This window comes from Sabethes cyaneus, chromosome 1, assembly GCF_943734655.1.
Source record: "Sabethes cyaneus chromosome 1, idSabCyanKW18_F2, whole genome shotgun sequence".
Lineage (NCBI taxonomy): Eukaryota > Metazoa > Arthropoda > Insecta > Diptera > Culicidae > Sabethes > Sabethes cyaneus.
The window spans coordinates 55,858,165-55,879,354 of record NC_071353.1 but is presented as its reverse complement, the minus strand read 5'-3'; the positions used below and the strand labels follow the sequence as shown (position 1 = coordinate 55,879,354).

The following is a 21,190-nucleotide window of genomic DNA, read 5'->3' as shown; positions in this document are numbered from 1 at the left end:
ACAATTGCAGCAGCTCCAACAATTTGTGACGATGATCTTTCTTTGGTCAGATACGGTCCAACAGTCCAACGCAACAACGACAACGGTGTGCAAATGGACACGATCAGGGTCGCCGGTGGTGGTGGTGGTGGTTTACGTTGTCCCAAGCAAGTTGCAGTCTGCCTAATGGTGTTGATGATGACGTGTTGGCTGCCCCGGGATGGATGTGTGCCATAGTGGATATATTTTACCATAATTCGCCCCATTAACATCTGTTCTATTTTGTTCGAGTACTGTCGTTGCAAATTGTACTGCTTGGAAATACTCCATATGGACTAGGGATGGTCAATGAACTTGAAATGCTTTTAGCGTTTAATTTTACCTATAATTTGGGATATGAAAATTGAGTTGTTCACAATGTAGTCAGTCAAATACTGTGAAAATATTTACTCTGAGTAAAAATAATAAAAATTCTGATGTATTTAGATAAATACCTTTGGCATTTCAAAAAGACTCTCTTGCACTTTTACTGGCAATTTTGGCGGTTTGCTTAAGATTCATTGGTTAACCCTCTAACGAGCAAGACCATCTGTAGACGACCTCCAAAAGAAATTTGTTTTTAATTGGCAATATGCACAATGTGTTCAGAACTGATTTCGTGACATTTTGATACTAATATCATAACATTCTGACCATGCATTCAAAAGTTATCATCTTTCAAAAACAAAACTTCCGCAAAATTCCGAAAACAATTAGGTATTGCGCGAATATTCCCTTTTTCAATTTTGAAAGAAAAGGGCATCTAGAACAAAATGATTGACCTAAAAAAATTTTCTATGAATAAATTTCATGCATTATTTTAATTTTGTAATATATCTGAATTGAAAACATATCTGGGCAAAGCGTTAGACATGAAAAAGGAAAAAGAGAAATTGGATCTTTTCTTATCTGGCGCTCTTGCAGCTCATTAAATATTTTTGCATGAAAATCAGAAGTTAAGGTTTTTCTGTGTGTACTTTCATGATAAAATAGTCATTAACTTGATTGCGTCGTTTTTACGGTGTTGCCCGTTAGAGGGTTAACGACAGGGCATTACGCACCATCATGCGGGTGTCGCAAAAATAAAATAGACCCCATTAGTGGTCCTCTACCTCTTGTCCTGTAACTCCTAGCCCTAGCCCTAGCCCTAGCCCTAGCCCTAGCCCTAGCCCTAGCCCTAGCCCTAGCCCTAGCCCTAGCCCTAGCCCTAGCCCTAGCCCTAGCCCTAGCCCTAGCCCTAGCCCTAGCCCTAGCCCTAGCCCTAGTCTGGATGCTAGTCGTGCTTACCGACGAGCACAAGGGCCGGTTGTCATTGGAGGTGACTTCAATGCTTGGGCAGTCGAATGTGGTAGCAGGTGCACTAACGCTAGGGGGAAACGCTTACTAGAAGCTTTGTCCAACTGGACGTAAGTCGTGCTAACGTGGGATCCGTAAGTACCTTTTGTAGGGGGTACAACTATCGATCATCGATATCACCTTCTGCAGCCCAACTTTGCTAGCCAACATGGGCTGGAGGGTGTCCGATGAGTACACGCATAGTGATCACCAAGCTATACGGTACACGATTGAACGACGGATGCAACGGTCACGCGGGTTGTAGTCGACCGGGAGGAGGTGGAAAGTGAAGACCTTCGATAAAGACCTGTTCGTTGAAACACTCAGCGCAGAGAGCAACCGCCCGAACCTGAGTGCCCGTGAGCTGACCAACGTCTTAATACGGGCATGTGAAACCCCAATGCCTAGGACGGGACAGCCAACGAACGGTCGACGCTCGGTGGAGCGGTACTGGTGGAGCGAGAGCATCGCTCTGCTCCGTTCCAGTTGTCACAGAGCGAGAAGGCAAGTACAGAGGGCTTGAACCGAGGCAGATGTCGAAGCGCGTAGGGACGAGCTTAAAGCGGCCAGGGTGGCGTTCAACAAAGAGACTAGGCGTAGCAAGAAATCCTGTTTTCAGAAGCTATGCCGTGATGCGGATTCGAATACGTCGAACACGTGGGTGGTGGTGATGAAAAAGATGACGGGTGAATCTACTCCATAGGAAACCTACCCCCATAAGCTGAAGGTCATCGTGGAAGCGCTTTTCCCGCAACACGATCCAGTGTGGTGGCCTCCAACCCCGTACGGTCAATCGAATGAGTATTGATAGTGTAGAGTATTGTTGCTTCTAGTGATGGTCACTGTTTCAGATTTTTTTAAATTGATGCGCATGCCGTTATTGTCAGATTAAATTAACGGATTACCTACGAATGGCCGAAACACAAATAGCCGAATCACGAATGGCCGAAACACAGATCGTCGAAATAGCAAATGGCATACCGTCACCGTGTACCCCCGCTGGTATAACCTTCTTTAATCTGGACATATTTAGTCTAAACCCCGTTGGTGAATGCGTTCACATTAAAAACTGATCAAACGTCATACTCAGTTGACGGTTAAATTGACCGAGCAAATTGAAAAAAAAAGCAAAAAATCTTAATACGGTTCCTCTTGCTCAGAAACTTCGGCAATATAGCTCATATGCAACTTATCTCTATCCAACACTCTAAATAGACCATTTTAGTTGAAACTGTCGAGCCAATTTCCTCTTCTACAATCTGGATGTTAAGAATTCGCACATATTGGACATGTTTTCAAAACGTTTGTTTTCGTCAAATCAAAACAGTAAGTTCATAGAGTGCGCACCTTGCACGTATGTGAAAATGAATAGAGTTACCAATTATTCAGATTAAAAATGAATTCACCTGATCTGAACGTGGTGTTTTTCATATTAGCGGGGGTTGAGTGTAATATATTTAATAGCCGAATCGCGAATTGTCGAATTGCAAAAGGCCGAAACACGAATGGCCGAACGTCATAGTCGTCCGAAAATATTCACAGCCATTAACTTGCACAAACGTTGGGTACATGCTATCCTTAGTCGCAGCCGCTCGTTCACACTTAACTAAGGAATAATCCCTACTAGTCAGTGAACCTAGGAAAACGCATTCACCTGAATAGAATCGGTGCACACTCGCGGCCTGTGACCATCTCGCTCTGAATCATCTAGGAAATATTTTCTCTGACACGGTAGATAGGTCTCGCACCATGAAAGGAATTTGAATCATTTGCGCTTAGGGGAAGAATGAACTTTCAATCATCTATACTCTATAGTAAATAGTTGTGTTGCTTATTGTGTTTTTTGTTTGATTAAAGTTATTTGTTAACTGTTTGTCAATTCATGTTTTTTATTGAATAACTATTTGGGCATTCCGAAAAAATTCAGCTTTTCCTGCTTCGGTCTTCTGTACCTGTTGTTTAAATTCGGCCATTCGTGATTCTGCCATTTGTGTTTCGGCCATTCGGTACTAGTCCAAATTATTAGATTGTTTAAATCCTCTTGCAGTTTCATGTAGTTCGAAATCGACATTATTGCTCGAAAAATTTTCAAATCATCGGCGAACGAAAGTACGGGAGATGACATAAGTGCACCCAAGTTTTTTATTAAAAGATTGAAGATCAATGGTCGGAGTGCGCTTCCTTGGGGTACACCGAAAGGAATTTCGATCCCGACGCAAGATCTTTCTTAGTATCTTATGTTGGAATCGAAATATGTATCTATCATTAGATAATAACATAGTAGTAGAATTGAAGAATATCATTAATTTTTGTTTTCTGTCTTATCATTTTAGGTATTCTACTTACTTACTTTACTTTAGTGGCAACGGTCCGTTACCGATCCTGCGCCGAACGAATTATGGTCCTCCAGTACCGTCTGTCCTGGGCTGCCGTTCTCCAATCCCCACGAACACCAGCTGAACGTGCATCGTCTTCCACAGCACACACCCACCGGGTGCGGGGTCTGCCTCGGAGTCTACGGCCTCTTCCTGGTTCTCTGCTGAAAATAGTTTTGGCTACTCTATCGTCGGGTATTCTGGCCATGTATCCAGCCCACCGCAGCCTGCCACATTGCACTACCTTCACTATATCAGCATATTTTTATACTTGGTACAGCTCGTGCGTATATTCGTGCGTCTGCGCCACACTCCATTTTCCATTTTGCCACCAAGTATAGATCGCAGAATTTTACGCTCAAAACCTCAAAAAACCTCAAGCACTCGCCGATCAGCTTCTTTTAGCGTCCATGAGTCGTGTCCGTAAAGGGCCACCGGGAGGATTAGTCTTCTGTAGAGCGCCAGTTTTGTGCGAATTTGCAAACTACGGGACTTCAGCTGACTATGTAATCCGTAGAAAGCCCGATTCGCGGCTGCAACTCGTCGTTTCACTTCGCGGCTTACATCGTTGTAACATGTCACGATTGTATCAAGGTATATAAATTCCTCCACTACTTCATATTGTTCCCCATCTAACTCCACCTCGGCCAACACCACTTGAGTTTCCACTTTCCCTACCAGCAACCATGTACTTCGTTTTGGCGGTATTAATGGTAAGTCCCAATCTCGCAGCTTCCCTTTTAAAGGGCCTGAAGGCCTCTTCCACTGCTCTACGGTTGATTTCGATGATATCGACGTCATCCGCAAAACCAAGAAGCATGTGAGATTTCGTGGTGATAGTTCCATTCCTTTCCACGTTTGCTCTTCGTAATGCACCCTCCAAGGCAATGTTGAATAGCAGGTTAGAGAGTGCATCCCCTTGCTTCAATCCATCCAATGACACGAAAGCAGCTGAGGTCTCACCCCCTATTCTAACGCATGATTTGGATCCGTCCAGCATCGCACGAATCAGCGTAACTAGTTTCGTCGGAAAACCATGTTCTAGCATTATCTGCCACAGTTCATTTCGTTTAACTGAATCGTACGCCGCTTTAAGGTCCACAAACAGATGGTGTGTCTGTAGGTTGCACTCCCGGGACTTGTCTAGCAACTAGCGCAGGGTAAACATCTGATCCGTCTTGGAGCGACCCTTACGAAAACCAGCTTGGTACTCGCCGACGAAGGACTCCGCTAACGGTCTCAGTCTGCAGAACAGAATACGGGAAAGCACCTTGTAGGCAGAATTGAGCAATGTAATTCCTCGATAGTTTTTACACTCCATTCGATGTCCCTTTTTGAAAATTGGGCAAATGAGGCCATCCAACCACTCCTGCGGCATTTGTTCTTCCTCCCAGATCCTGACAATGATCCGGTGGATTGCTTCGTACAGCCGCTCGCTCCCCGCTTTTAAAAGTTCAACCGGGATACCGTCCTTCCCAGCAGCCTTACCGTTTTTCAGCTCACTGATTGCCTTCTTAACCTCCTTGGTGGCTTCACAGCTTGACCATTGCTGACAATTTGTATCCTGTCCCTGCTGATCTCCGCATTTACCTCTCCTTTCAATAGTGTCTGAAAGTGCTCCTTCCACCTGGCTGCTACCGCCGTTTTGTCGGTAAGCAGGTTGCCAGCACTATCATTGCACATCACAGGCATGGCAAAATTCCTGCATCTCACTGTTTTATAGATACTCCGTGTGTCGTTGCTGGCGTATCGTACTCGCGTTTTTTTAGACGATGGATTCTTTTTTCCGCAACTCAAGTCTCTCTGTATCTCTCTAAGTTTTGACGCGTTGCCGTACTGAGCATGCGACTCCTGGCCTGGTTCTTTTCGTCTGTCACTCTCTGGCATTCGGCATCAAACCAGCTGTTACGCTGTCTTCCACGCGTCGTGCCTACCACCGCTCTCGCTGCTGTTTGGATGGCACCATGGATGTTCCTCCACAGCCCATTTATATCTTCTTCTTCTACCTGCTGTTCTGCGATTCGCTGGTCAAGCTTCCTGGCGTACTCCACTGCTACGCCGTCTGCCGTTAACCGCTGGATGTTGAAACGCAGCGTCCTCTCAGTGCGAGCTTTCGCCGTGTTCGACAGCCTTGCGCGAGTCTTACTCACTACGAGATAGTGGTCAGAGTCGATATTTGGTCCACGAAAAGACCGTACATCGATAACGTCCGAAAAGTGTCGACCCTCTGGCCACCCCTCTGGTCGCGGCAAAATTTATGAGCCTCAGGCCGTTGTAATTGGTCGACAGATGCAGGCTATGTCTTCCAATAACTGGACGGAAGAATTCCTCCCTCCCGATCTGCGCGTTTGCATCTCCGATGATGATTTTCACGTCGTGTTTTGGGCAGTCTCCATAGGTCCTCTCAAGCCTGTCGCAAAACTCGTCGTCGGTATTCTACTAAGATGCTTAAATAAATAATGGTTAAAACCATCAAGTTTGGTGCGGGTTAGGCCTCCCTTCGATTAATGGGAGCATCTTGTTTTTGAGGGAATTCTCAGCTTTCTCAGGTGTCAGTTTTCCAGTTTAGGGACTGCCCGAAAAACATCTGTTTTGAAGTGGGCAACAGAATATGCAACGTAGCCCGTCGTAACACCCAAGCTCTGTCGCTCTGACAGATCTGTCGGCAGAATAAGCTTCTTAGGCTAACAATATACGAAAAATCAACCGAGGATTACGTCTGGATTATCAGCGACGACTCCCAGCGTTGAAATGCAGTTAGGAATCGGAATGTGGAATATGTTGACTTTCGCCCATCATTGCATGTAGGTTCAAAGTAGTATACCAGTTTAAAAGATTGATAGTGAGTTCGAGTCCCTATTACCATTGCACAACCCAATATATTTTCAGTCTATATATCGACAATTTTCACGTTCATCCAATTAATCATTCTTAGCATCAGACATTTCCTCCCTTTCTAAAAATAGAGTTACGTCATGACCGCATATAGAGTCATATACAAGGAAAGAAAAGAAAAGAGTCACATACAAGTAAATTAAAAACACCCAGTGGTGGTAAATTACTAGACTTGCCAGAGAGACAGTCGATAATGCACTGCCGGTTTCTATCGCACTGACCGAGTAAATAACACACTATTCTCTCTACGGCAGAAACTAGAAGCAGTCATACAAAAACTATATCATCGCCTAAGTATGCGGAATGATAGAATTGGGAGAATGAAACAAAACTAGGTATTAGACCAATATTGCAAATCGAGCGAGAAGCCAACGTTGTCTACTCTTACGCGAGTGAGTATGAGAAACATAGCATTCAACGCATACGCCGCATACGCAAGCGGAAAACAAACAGCTGCCGTTGCTATGTGCAGACATTCTGCTACCTACACACTCGCGCATGCACATCCTCACATCGTTATCGTCTTCCTAAATAGCGTATTTTTGAGTCAAATAACTCCTGAGCTCCTGATTAAAATTTTCACTTACATGTAGGATAAACGTTTTTCACTCACCTATTATTCTCATATGACAACTAGATTTTGTAGTTATCGGTTCGTATAAATCGGAAGAAAAACATTTTTCCACTAAAGAAAGAGAGGTGTTAATATTTCGTTTCATTTTTCCCTGAAAAACAAGAGTACTCAATGTGTGCGTGGCTGCCGTGGATTTTTATGTTGTAGAGATCACTTAGATTTCGAAGTCAACTGAACTACAATATTGCAATCGCAAATTCTTACTATTGTATTATGTTAATAATATTAGCAGCAATCATTAGTTGTTATTATAATAATTACTACCTGTAATACAAAAATTATCATTAAATTAAAACCACATTAACATATACATGTGCTACAAGAAATCAAATGAGCACCCCTAACGGCGAGTAACGAAGCCCCTATCGGAGGAAGATGCAGTCGCAAATTAGTTGCTATATAGCCCGGGTGCTTTTAAGTGCAATCTGCACCCATCTTCGTTAGCACGCTTTAGAGAGGCTGAAACTGTTGTTCAATTGAAGATTATCGCAGCAATTTTGCGACTCTTTTCCCGCGCGGTAAGCTTCTCTGCGTGCAGGGGCCTAAGACATCCACCATCCGTCCGATGACTGTGTCAGTGTTTGACGATGACGGCACATGATGAGTGGCTGTGATGTTGATGATCCATTTCAACATGTTCACCGCGAAGAGAGCTTCCTTGCCAGTCCGGCCGCAGACGGGTAAATGCCGAACCGAGGCCCGTCAGTGGCAGCCGGCTGGTCGTTTCTTCACACTAATAATCGACGACAGGCTAACTACACATGCAAACGCATCGAATTCGCCAAAAACGGTAATTGATTGCCCTTACATTTATTCAGGGAATCTTGTTTTCATCTCCTTTCGCTGTTTTTCCTTATAATGTACGCCAGTCAGTGTCCCAGAGCATATCTGATGGCACTACGCAACCTGAGGGACACCACCTAAAGGTACATCGTCGACCGTATGGCTAGGGATGAGAGGACAAGAAAAAAAAACATCACAAAATCACCAACGAGGTCATAAATTTAAACGCTTTGGTTGATCCGATTTTGTCCGCTTGTGTTTAATTTTTTTTCTCCGGACTTCGTCGAAAGGATCCCTCACTCGATCGGCCGACGAATCACGATTGCTGACGAGTTTCGACGCTCGACGCGAGAAAACAAAAGACCCCGCTAGAACATCAGTCAGAATCGCGCATCATCAACTTCGTTTTGTGCAAATCGGCGCGCTTTATCATCGCGAAAGGCCAGGCCACATGTGAACCATCGAAGGTCCTCTTGTCATCTTCCCTTCCGGTACCGAGGCTGGCTGGAGGCAGTAAAAAAACAAATGTTTAACAAATTCTTAACATTAATTCTATTGTTCTCCCACTAATGGATTCAAAATTATTGATTTTTTCCAATGGATTTTTCGCTTCCCTTCGCGCTGCTTCTCTTCACACCGAATGGACAAATATTCAATGCACGGCCATCTCTGCCATATGATTGCGCTTCTCGAGGGACATTGTTTCTTACGTTGTCGAACGCAGTCTACGATGCGATGGAACGACGGAAGCGGGATTGACGATCGACCGGCTGCTTCATCACCGTCATTCATTGCGTCAACAAGTGAGGCACAGTAAGCGGTTGACGAATTTCTCGGCTGCCTCGCCGGTTCTCGCCTAGTTCGCCAGTCAGTGGTAACTGGTAACAAGATAAAACGAATTGTTATGTTGACAATGTATTTATCGGAAACAGGAATCATGTCATTCTAGCAGCAGTGGCATTCGGAAACTGCGCCCTTCACTCGAAGGATAACTGTATGCAACTATTGTGATTGAAATCAAATGAAAGTATAGAAAAGATATAATTTTAGATAATTTAAATTGTTGAACAGTAAAAGTAGTAGGTAATAGGCAGTATTCTTAATCGGTTTTGTTATTAATTAAATTCATTTGAGAATCATATTAGAGAACATACCAAAATAATTATACAGTAATGTTCCGATTTTGTCAGCCCCATGTTGAATTTTGGGCTGACAAAATGTGGAAACTGACAAAATCGGGAATTTTTTTTTCGGTGATTTTTTCAAAATTCAAGACTTAAGAGAGCTTGCAATATCGAAGACTTCTACTAAAAATTGTATTTCAACCCTTAATTGATCAACCGAATGCACATCGCAATCTAATCAACCGGGCACAGCACACTGGTCCAACCTTTTTTAGATCGCATTAAAGTTTTGAGCGAGAAAACTTGGTTTTAGGTTTATGGAACCTTTGAGAGAGTTTCTTAAAATTAAAAGTTCTATCGTCCGGCGGAATTCAAATTTTGATTATTCCCCTAAAAGTGCAATAAAAAATTTATTTTTCTTCAGTTTCAATATAACACATTGATGTGTTCTGCAAAGTTTTATAGCATTTTATTACAAGAAAATTTGCTGAAGACAGTAACCTTCTATCGCTTAAGCAAAGATAGAAAAAGCGTATTTCTCATATATGAAAAATCGTTAAAATCAGTTTTTCTATTTTAGCTATTTTTGTAGTTATTGTATGACTATTTCCTGTTTCACAAAGTTGTACAAATAATAAAAATACACAACATTGCTGAATACCCAAGTAACGCTTGCAATATGTTTTTTTAGAAAAATATTCAGAAAACAGTTGTATCTAAATTATAAATAAGTTTCATGGAAAACATGATGTTTTAAAAATGTTTTATTTCAAATGCAGATGTTTTCAACCAGACTGACAAGTTAATGTTGCATTTCGGTTGTAAAGCTAAGCTTTCATCGATCATTTACAACTGAGTATACACGGAAAACTGAAAGTACCCAGTATTAAGTTCCTTCTACCCAATCCGTAACATGCGTGCAGGAAGCCAATTTTGAGTATTTTCAATAAACCTAATATTAGGTAAAAGGTATTAAACACAATTTTCGGTTAAAATTACTTAATGTTGAGTTTGTTCATCTGAACTATCTATTGAGTAAAATTTACTTCATGTTAGGTTAAAAATGGTAAGGAGTTAATGCTTATAAACCATTTATTAGGTTAAATTAACTTACTGTCCGGTTAAAATTACCCAAAATAATGTAATGCTTTTGAACCCGCCATTGCGTAAAATCTACTTAATGCTCGATTAAAAGTACCCAACATTGAGTTTATGCTTAAAACTATATAATGAGTAAAAAATTACTCAAAAATACGTAAAATGGGCCCGATTTCGTCTATTTAAGGTCTTATTGATTTCTGCGATTTTAAAAGCAGTTTTTATACTTAAAACAAAAGATAAGTTCACGAAAATTTATCATTGTGTTCTTTACGTCTGTCAGAGCACAATGATAAATTTTCATGAAGGGGTCAGTCTCGGCGGAGTGGTCAGCATTCACGCCTCTCACGCCGAAGACCCCGGTTCAAATCCCAACCCCGCAGAAGTCACGAATGACATAAGCTGTTAAAGTGACTATAATCTAACAAAAAAAATTTTTTTTTCGTGGATGTCTTTTGTTTTAAGCATAATAACTGCATTAAAAATCTCAGAAATCAATTACTCGTGTTTAAACTTTAAGCCGTATTTAAACGTTTTTTTGTTCATTTTCTTCTATTAGATAAAATAGGATGAATTCTGGTTATTCGCTATTACATTATTTGTAATTATACTGATACGCAAGAACTCATGTTTGAGTAGATGGAATGAACCAATGTTGAGGAACTGATGATAAAGATAACAAAAAGGTCGAACTTATCCGAAAAGCAACAATCGTAAGATAGTTAAATTTATTTTGTAAATGTGACTATATATAGTTTTGAGTAACGAGTGATCTTTTGAACGATAAATTTCGACAGTGAAATTTGATGCTGATCAACGCTGTACAAGCGAATCATTTATGTTCGAGTTAATCCAAGGTAATCTGATCTAAGATGCTATTGAACATTGTTCACCATCACCTGCACTACATTGGAGTGGTTGTAAACCCGAAACAGATGCAACCGGCTGTGACAAGCTTGATTGCATCGGAATAGTTCTGTTCTGAATACCCAAGGAATATTTCTGTTGTATAATAGCCTATCAAGCACTTGTTCCATGGGTATTAGCTGTAAAATAAATGTATAAGCTATTCTTAAACAAAAATGTTTGTTGGGTATCTATCATGTTATCGATCGTCCAGCTGATCTAGCAAACAGGGAGTGACCTAGTGACGATCGGAAGCGTTGTACACAAGCAAGTGATGCTGGAAGGCATCGGACTTCTGGAAGTGAAAAGAAAAATCAGTAGATTAGTCGTCATGTATTTTTTGCCTTTTAGATTCTACTGATAAAACCTAAATTAATCCACCCAGCGGTGTTACCTGGCCTTTGTATTACAATAATTGTTTTATAATTTCCCAGTATACAGGAATACCTCGATGTAAGACAATTTATAATTTCAAAAAGTTTTCTTATATCGAAATTATCTTATATCGAAATATGATTTTTTCAAAAAAAATGCATTAGCGGTCTCCAATTTTGCTCTGTCTTGTGTGTGTACGTTTTTTGAACTATTTATTATTGCTGGAGCTATTAGTTTTTTACAACTTTTAGGGTTATTTTGAAATAATGAATATCATGGCGCCGATTTTGGAATGGAAAATTAGCTCTGGTTGCGTTACCAGCTATGTTAAAGAGTTTTGTCTTATATCAATGTGACAATTATCTTATATCGAATTGTCTTATTGCACCTGGCAGCAATTTTACGAGTCCTACGCAAATTCGTTTTTTAATAATAACTATCTTGTACTTACTAAATACATTGAAAATATGCTTGTCTAGCAAGGAGGGGTGCAGTGAGGAGGCAATAACGAAACATTGATGGTTCAAATTGCTAAATTGCAAACATGTGTGGTAAACGCAGAAAATAACCACGCTAATAATTTTCGAGTAGGACTCTAAACAGGTGGAAACTCCGCAATATATCGAAGTTGTTTTATGACGAGGTTGTCTTATATCGAGGTATCCCTATATGAATATCTAGAATTCAGTTAACTGATTTTTCAAACAGTTATCAAAATCTTTTTAATGCGTGGTAGTTAAATATGGATTATTGTTCCTAATGCTCATGTATATAACAGAACGAAACAGCAACATTGTCGTTGTTGCCCTTTTTCTTTCTTACCACAGTGATTTCAGTATATCGCAGTTTGATCGCGGTTCTGAGCAGTCGCACTTTCAAACTTGTCAAACTGAACAGATAAGCATTACAAGTTTGACGTGATTAGCACTTTATCGGCACAATAAGGCACACTGAAAAAATTGCATGAATGAGAGTGTTCTAAGCGAATTACTTTTGTATCCCAAGTAATAACGGAAGCTAAATTGCAAGAGATGGTGGTTGGTAAATGGTTGAGTAATGCGTAAAACAGACCCCATAGTGGTGCTTAGCCTCTTATCCAGCAACTCCTACCCCTACCTCCTCGTGGTACCAATCGGAAAATGAGCAACCTTAGCGGAGATCGGGTAACCAACCCCGATGGAAACTAAGGTCGTATACCAACAGGGAAGAAGACACAGTGTGTCTCGACAGTACAAGATGATAGCCCCATCCCGAGACTCGGTAGCGTAGGCCTTGGTACGGCTACCTATCTAAACCCTAAAGGTAAAAAGAATCAAGGAAATCTTACTCGGAACATTCAGCATGGGCCTTGGCATGGACTAAGGCGATGAAATAAAGACATAGAATGGAAACTTGGTACCTGGAACTGCAGATCGCTAAATTTCGCTGGTGGCGATAGGGTGCTGCTCGATCAGTTAGAGCCCCGAAACTTTGGCATCGTGGCACTGCAGGAGACCAACGAGCTAAGAAAGGGCTTCCTAGTGTTGGGCAAAATGCAGGTTCGCGCCTACGATCTCGCTACGCCAGAATCATTCAATTAACCCGCTATTTCGCCTTTTTGGCATTATCAGAGTTCTATAGAAGTATATAAAGAATAATAAACTTTAAATCATGGTTCTGCATGCTTATACAATGTTGTCAGAGGACTAATGTTTAGTGCTTACTGGTTACTTGGGATATTCTTCTTATGCAAGTGTTTTCTGTTACACTCAAGTAAATAATTCAGTTTTAATAGATTTATTTGACGCTGATTCATCAAACTTGGCTCGTTCCCTAGAGAAATACGTGCCGTGGATTCCCGTTTGTTTCACCACTCTTATTCTGAACACTTTAATTTTGAATCCCGTTAGTTTACACGACGTGCAAATTGAAAATGGTTCAAATGTCATAATGAACATGACATCATTTGCTTATGAAAACAATGCACATAAACCTGATTTGTTTTTACTGATCTAGCATCTGAAATTAAATAAAAAGAAAACTATTCCAATTAAATTCTACTACAGTATGGTTCCCCAATATCTAACATTCAACCGTTCTACTACAGTATGGCTCCGGGCTGACCCCCGGAGTTTTTGGTGGTCTTATTATTGACTAATGTTTTATAAGAGTCTAAAATTTCTCGAGTTCAATTAGTTTTTTTTGGGTTACGCAAAAATTACTGTTTTATTTGCATGAGAGTCCTTTTCCCCCTACACGCCATCGGCAGGCAACTATGTTTTCGACGCCAACATCTCGTGTGTGCGAAAATGAGATAGCATGTCAGCACTGCGTTTCGCTCAACTGCCAGCAGTCTGATTTGGGCCCGCTGTCAAATTATGAGCCCAGGACATGCTGTCGCTGAAGTTCACTGCAGCTCGATATAGAGATGTCGATGGGGTGTCCCCCTACCATAGGGGTGAGGGGTCTTAAACCATCATAAAAAAAATTCCTGCCTCTAAAACTCGCCACATGCCATATTTGGTTCCATTTGCTTGATTAGTTCTCTAGTTATGAGGATATTTGTATTTCATTTGTATAAGAGCCCTCACCCCACTATTGAAGGGGAAGGTGCTAAATTTGGTTCCATTCGCTTGATTAGTTCTGGAGTTATGAGGAAATTTATATTTCATTTGTATGGGAGCCCCCCCTCCTAAAATGCTAAGGGGTCCTAATTCAGCATAGAGCAAATTCTTTCCTCCAAAAACACCCACATGCCAAATATGGTTCCATTTGATTGATTAGTTATTTGTTATTTGTTATTTATTTATTAAATTCATCCGACTGGAGTGTCTTAATGAATATGAATATGGCTGGGAAAAGCCACCTTGAAAATCATGGATGACAATTTTCAAGCCGGCACAAAAACCCAGCATCTTTTTGACATAAATAATACATAGATATAACTTACTCACTACAAACAATTCACATTACAGGCAACAGATAACGAAAAATCAAAAATTGAAGTTGTGTGCAGCACTGTTGTATGATGAAGCAATGCGACGGATAGGTTCCTGTTGGCCATAGTTTGAGCGATGAGTATTTAACCATAGCAAACGTTGATGACGTTGTGGGCGCAGAGGGCAGTGTAGTTGTAGCATTGAGAGGATGTTTGGACAGTCATAGCTACCAGTTTAAAATTTTGTGAGCCGTTTGAGCCATTATTTCCTTTCGTCATTGTTCAAGTGTAGTAATACCAAGCAGGAGGCAGAGATTAGCGTATGGTGGCATATTGTCAGGGTCTCTCCATGGCAGTGTACGGCATATCCTACGAACAAACTGTTTTTGCACGCGCTCGATGCGTTTTACCCAGTTGTCGTAATACGGGTCCCACACAGCGCAAGCTGTCTCCAAAATTGAACGCACCAAAGAGCAATAGAGGATGCGTAGAGTCGCAGGGTCCTCGAATTCCTTACCGACTCTCAGGATTAAACCAAGTTGTCGATTTGCTTTGTTTACGATCATTGAATAGTGTTGCCTAAACGTTAGTTGTGTGTCCAGCACAACTCCGAGATCAGAGATCATATCACAGCGTTCAACCGCTATCCCATTAATACGATAGTCAAACATTAAGGGCTGTTTTTTACGATGGAAGTTGATTGCAGTACACTTCGCAATACTCAAACTCATGTAGTTGCGGCAGCACCAGTCAGAAAACAAATTGATCAGCATCTGAAGTCTAGTGCAGTCGTCATAAGAAGTAATAAGCTGATAAATTTTGGTGTCATCCGCATACAATAGTCGTGTGCCGGGTGGTAATAGTTTAGTTCTCGAACTAAGAGGAACTTTGTGTTTCATTTATATAGGAGCGCCCCCTCCTAAAGTGGGGAGGGGTCCTAATTCACCATAGAAAAAAATCTTGCCTCCAAAAACGTTCACATGCCATTTGGCCCCTCTTACAGGGGGAGGGGTCTCTAACCATCATAAGAAACTTCCCTGGCCCAAAAACCTCTACCTGCAAATTTTCACCCCGATTGGATCAGTAGTTTTCGATTCTATAAGGAACATCCCGACAGACAGACAGAAATCCATTTTTATAGGTATAGTTTTGCAATGGCCTTATTCTGGTCAATTTTTACGTGTTCATAGTATTCTAGAAAGCTATTTATCTTACTATAATCCACGTTTTAGTGGAACATTGTTATATACGTTATTTTCTAAATTTTCTGTTGTTGAGCTTTTTCGGTGAAAAATAGTACTTCTTTGAGCTCAAAGTTTTCTCAAGGTGGCCATTAAGACATAGAGATTTCTTTTACCTTGTGTGCATCATAAAGGTTGAAATTAGCGTAGCGTAGCTTGCCATGTTTCAATAATCTTACTTTAACTCGCTTGTGGCCTTTAAAAGAGCCATAGGTTACAAATAACATGAAAGCCAAAACACGTTCATCGCAAATATGACGTTATTCGAATGTCTTCTTTTGACATGAATGGCAACAGGCACGTAAGCGACGTCGATTCACTGTCTCTTGCCGCGAGAAGGTTTTACTAGTTTACTTTCACAGCTTACCGCTTGTTACATAGCAGAAAATATGGTATATACGCAAAAATTTCTCTTTTATTTGTATAATAGTCCTTATCCTCTTACCATAAGGGTGAGGGGTCTCAAACCATTATAAAATAAATTCATGCCTCCAAAAACCCCCACATGCCAAATTTGGTTCTATTTGCTTGATGAGCACTAGAGTTTGGAAATTTGTATTTCTTTTGTATGGGAGCCCCCTCTCTTAGAAGTGGAAGGGGTCTCAGTACACCATAGAAAACAATTCTGTCTTCTAAACCCCCATCATGGCAAATTTGGTTCCATTTGCATGATTAGTTCACAGAGAACAGACTACCAGGTAATTGACAAAAAGTGTGTAAAAGGTTTTTATGTGATCTACGAGAAATCCTTCAATAGAGCACCCCTCGAGCAGTAAGTGGCAAACTAAATCTTGATGTCGCTGCCGTCGCTGCTATGTAACTCCAACACAAAGAAATATTGATAAAGGTACATGGATATTTTTTGATGCGTTTAGCAAACTATTTCTGGAGGGCGCTACCGACAGATTTTACACACAAAAAATCGATTACTTCCTTCGAGCCTGTTAATCTGTTCTCTGTGATTAGTTCTCGAGTTTTGAGAAAATTTGTGTTTCATTTGTATAGGAGCCCTCCCTCTTACGCCCTCCTTAAAATTGCTCTCTTATCCCCTCCATAAAATTACTGGTCATGTTATCTATCCAACGACATACAAATTGTTCAATTTCGTTCAGTAGTTGAGTAGTTATGGGACGATTGAATTATGACGTCCACCAAATTTCTGCTCCTCTCCCTCCTCTGTCCGATTGCGTCGCAAAACTCAACCAAGTGCTTGCTTGAAAGATTCTGTTCAGCAGATGAAACAAGTCGATTCTAGAGTGAAGCAAAGGTAGCAGAGAATCAGTTTTATTTATTTTTTTTGACGATGTCGGGCTCTGCAGCGATCTTCTGAAGTAAGATAAATTCGAAAATCGAAATAAATCGCTGAGTGATGAATGACTGTGAAACATATTTTTGCAGCCTTTTGATGAAAGTCCATTTGCCTCCCCCCCTTTGTCACAACCTGTCCGAAAATTGACACTTCCCCCCACAGTGGACGTTATTATTGAATGATCCCTATTACCATTTGAAACCTTTTATTCAAACGTTACACTTCTATTTTCGTTTTAACAAAGTGCTACCCAGTCCCAGTATAGTAAACAAAGACGTAGTCCTACGTCAAAAAAGCTATCTTCTGGTTGAGTTGGCGTGAAACCCAGTGTAGTAAACTAGCACGTAGTCCTATGTCAAAAATATTGTGGGTGCGGATGTCATTAGATTCGAACCCGGCTGCGGCTGCATTCCAGCCTGGGAAGCGGTAAAATCATATAAAGAGACATGTTTTGTTTTAAAAGAATTTCCAACATAACTACTCTATGCCCAAGGAACATTTTTGTTGTATAGTAGCTTATCAAGGGCTTGTTTCATTAGTTTTAGTTACACAATTGTTAGACAAGCTACTCTTAAACAAAAATGTTTGTTGGGTGTACTTCGTGTTACTATTATAAACATTTATCCGAAAATGCTTTGTTTTTAAGAATTCACGCTTATTTCCATAAAAATAGCCTAATTAAACTACAGTATTTTGAAACTATAGCTTACCTCGGGATTCGATCCGCAGTAGTCCCACAGTTTGGCATACTATTGAGCTTCCTGATTAGCTATCACGGGTCGGTACGAAAATGTCTGGTAGTCTCGATGATCCATCTAAGTCATAAGAAGATTGATGCTGTTGTTCCATTTTCTGCTGTTTATACGTAACACTGCAGTCCTTCAAAAATAAAATTTCAAAATCGACTGCTTTAGACACAAATTACTTACTTACCAATTTCGAACATTCGACATCGAACAGTCAATGGTTCATAAACGAAACCGCGAACGAAATGCCACCGCGGAAAAAACTAATCACGAAGTAAATAAAACGAGCAAAACCACCATCAACAAAGCTCGCTATAGGGTTCAATTATTTTCATCCAACGTTAGGTACAAACTACTCAACGTTAAGTTGGAGAATAGTACCCAACATTGCATATGCGCACATTACCGTTTTATTAAGTAAATATGACTCAATGTATATATTTAAAAACTACCCAACACTAAAGATGAATCAATAGTACCCAATTTTAGGTTACTTAAACATAGTTGTTGGGTACTTTTGGTTTTCCGTGTAGAGTTTTGCGCGGGCGAACATAACCTCGCTATTTTGACGTCTATCAGTGGTTTGTTTACATCGACTTAGAATGCGGGTTAAAATGATTAAAGTGAATATTGTTAAAGGCGTTTGCGGCAGGTCAAAAAAGCACAAAACCTGCCATTTCAAGTAGTTTGGAGGAGAACACTGCTGGACAAGCAAAATACGCCTAACAGATAGGCGACATCCATTTAGTACGTCACGCAAATTTTGACCAAAATTAACCACCCCCCCCCCCCCCCCCCCTTGTCACATTTCGACACACATTCGTGACCCCCCCTGAGAAAGTACGTCACGTCACGGCAACCCCCCCCCCCTTCACAACAAAAAAAATTGAATATTCATTCCAACCTTTTTATTTAAAGCTATCAAATGAATTTCAGCAAATAATAAAAGGAAAATTTTCGAGCTTATAAGTCATCGATTCACGGATTTTGAAGATGATCTCCAATTGCTGCGATCGGATACGCTTCAGAAGTCGCTGATGTGCCGTCGATTAATGTTTCGCGCATATCCACGCGCTTTACATCCATCCACTCAAATTCGTCTGATCTAGTTGAAAGAATCAGGACTTCCTGCTGACGTCTTGCAGCAACACGCCTTGGAAAACCTTTTCTGACGGATTTTGTCATTTTGTGTATTCATTCAATCGTGCAATCATTCAACACTACCTTAGATGCGAAATTTAATCCGCAAGTGGCGTAAACTCTATTCTTCAGAGAGCTTTTGAGTGAGGGGCAGTATAGATTATACCGAAAAACCTTAAAAGTAGCCGTTAAACTTCGGTATGAATTTTTGTTCATCGATTGAGTTCAGCATGAATATCAAGGGAAAACATTGCCATGGGTCTCTGGTAGCATCCCGTAACCCTTCAGGAGTTTGCGCGCCTGCTATTTGCGGTTGCAAAAATCTTTCAGGCAGGACGGTACTCAAGCAGCTCTTCAGTGGAGTACTGCATATTCTGTAAAGCCTTAATGGATAGTTCATACTACATAGAATAAATGAGTCCTGTTCACCCATATACGTTAAAAAAAAGTTTTCATTCAAAAAATTTAACTATTTGTTTTAAAATCCATCAGTACGTTAATTTTATAGAATCTTTCAATAGTTGTGTCTTAAAATGAAGGCTAAATTATAATTTCCCGAATAAATTTTCCATTTGATTTTTTTCATGTGACGTCACATAACTTCATACCCCCCTCCCCCCTACATCACAAATCATCACGATTAGGTTAACCCCCCCCTCTCCCCTCTAAGCGTGACGTACTTTATGGACGCCCCCATAGTAAACAAACCACGAATGGAAGTCAAACGGATGAACCTACAGAGACTATAGATTACAGAGGCGCCGAGACACTCAAAAACCGCTAAATTTTCAACGAAAGCGGACAGTTTCCTTTATTTATGATGGTACTTTTCGTTTTGTTTCAAAATTTAGCTGATTTTGGGTGTCTCGGCGCCTCTGTAATCTATAGTCTCTGTAGATGAGCCGCATTCATTCGTGACCTCGTTATAAGGTTTTGCAAGGTGACGTCACGAATGAACCGGAATGAACGCAGTTCATCCATTTGAGGTTTGTTTACTATTTGTTAGGCGGACGTGATGTGCATAAATTGCGCCCTCCAAACTACTCGGAATGGCAGTTTTTCTGCTTTTCTGACTTGCCGTTAAGGCCTTAACCGTTATGTGTTCGACAAAAAAAACACCTTTAAGTGCTCGACAAGGGTACCCGGGTACCCACAAATTGAAACGCTTGTAACTTTGGCAATATTCGACCGATTTGGACCATCTTACCACCTAAAGATTCAGGAACTTATCCACTTTCAGTGGAGTTGCAACAGAACCGGAAGTGGTTCATCTGATTCCTGGAAATTCGGTATTCCGAGGGTGTGTTCCGGAATTAAAGCACTTTTTAAGATTTTGGATGTAATCATAGTAATATGGGTATCCAAAATTCCTCAAATGATGCCGAAAGGTCATTTTTCATAGTTTTAAAACAGTATAATGATTTATCCTCGGAATGGCCATTCTGGAACAAGTTCCCATGGGACCTCCTGTGGCCACAGAACTGTTTGGATTGCAACACTGGCAATATGGGTATCTAAATTCATGAAATTACTCCGGAAGGTCGTTTTTCATTGTTTTAACTCTATCTAATGATTTTGCCCCGGCATGGCCATTCCGGAACATATTCCCGTGGGGCTTGGTGGTTCAAAACCAGTGGTTCAATAAACGAGCGTATTACAGTTTTGAGTGGGAAAACTTGATTTTAGGTTTATAAAGGCTTTGGAAGAGTTTCTTGAAATTAAAAGTTCTATCGTTTGGTGAAATTAAAATTTTGATTAATCCCCCTAAAAGTGAAATAAAATTTTTATTTTTCTTTAGTTTCAATATAACACATTTACGGATTCTGCAAAGTTTTAGAGCATGTTATTACAAGAAATTTTCTGGAAGACAGTAACCTTCTATCTCTTTAGCGAAGATAGAAAAATCCTTTTCAGCACTTTTTAGCTTTAATTCCGGAACACATCCTCGGAATACCGGATTTCCGGAAACCAGATGAACCACTTCCGGTTCTGATGTAACCCCACTGAAAGTGGATAAGTTCCTGAATCTTTAGGTGGTAAGTTGGTCCAAATCGGTCAAATATTGCCAAAGTTACAAGCATTTCAATTTGTGGGTACCCGGGTACCCTTGTCGAGCACTTAAAGGGTAAAAAATTTCGAAGCCCCCCCTTTCCTCCCCCTTAAGTACTACATGAAAACTTATTTTATGAAAAGTTGTAATTTAGCTAGTTCTGAGATGTCACAGAGTTTCACTATCCTGGGTCGAAGAAAACTTTAGAATTTCTTACTTTGAAATCTGAAAAGGTACCCGGGTA

General features: G+C 40.7%; 1 long non-coding RNA gene across 1 annotated transcript; it reads right to left on the bottom strand.

The window, feature by feature from the left end:
• Positions 1-11,165: 11,165 nt before the first annotated feature.
• Positions 11,166-18,168, bottom strand: LOC128733026 (uncharacterized). The gene is made up of 3 exons (XR_008411859.1): positions 17,944-18,168; positions 17,721-17,889; positions 11,166-11,463 (listed from the first exon to the last, which is right to left on the bottom strand). It is a non-coding gene; the product is annotated as an uncharacterized LOC128733026 (long non-coding RNA).
• Between the last annotated feature and the right edge of the window lie 3,022 nt (positions 18,169-21,190).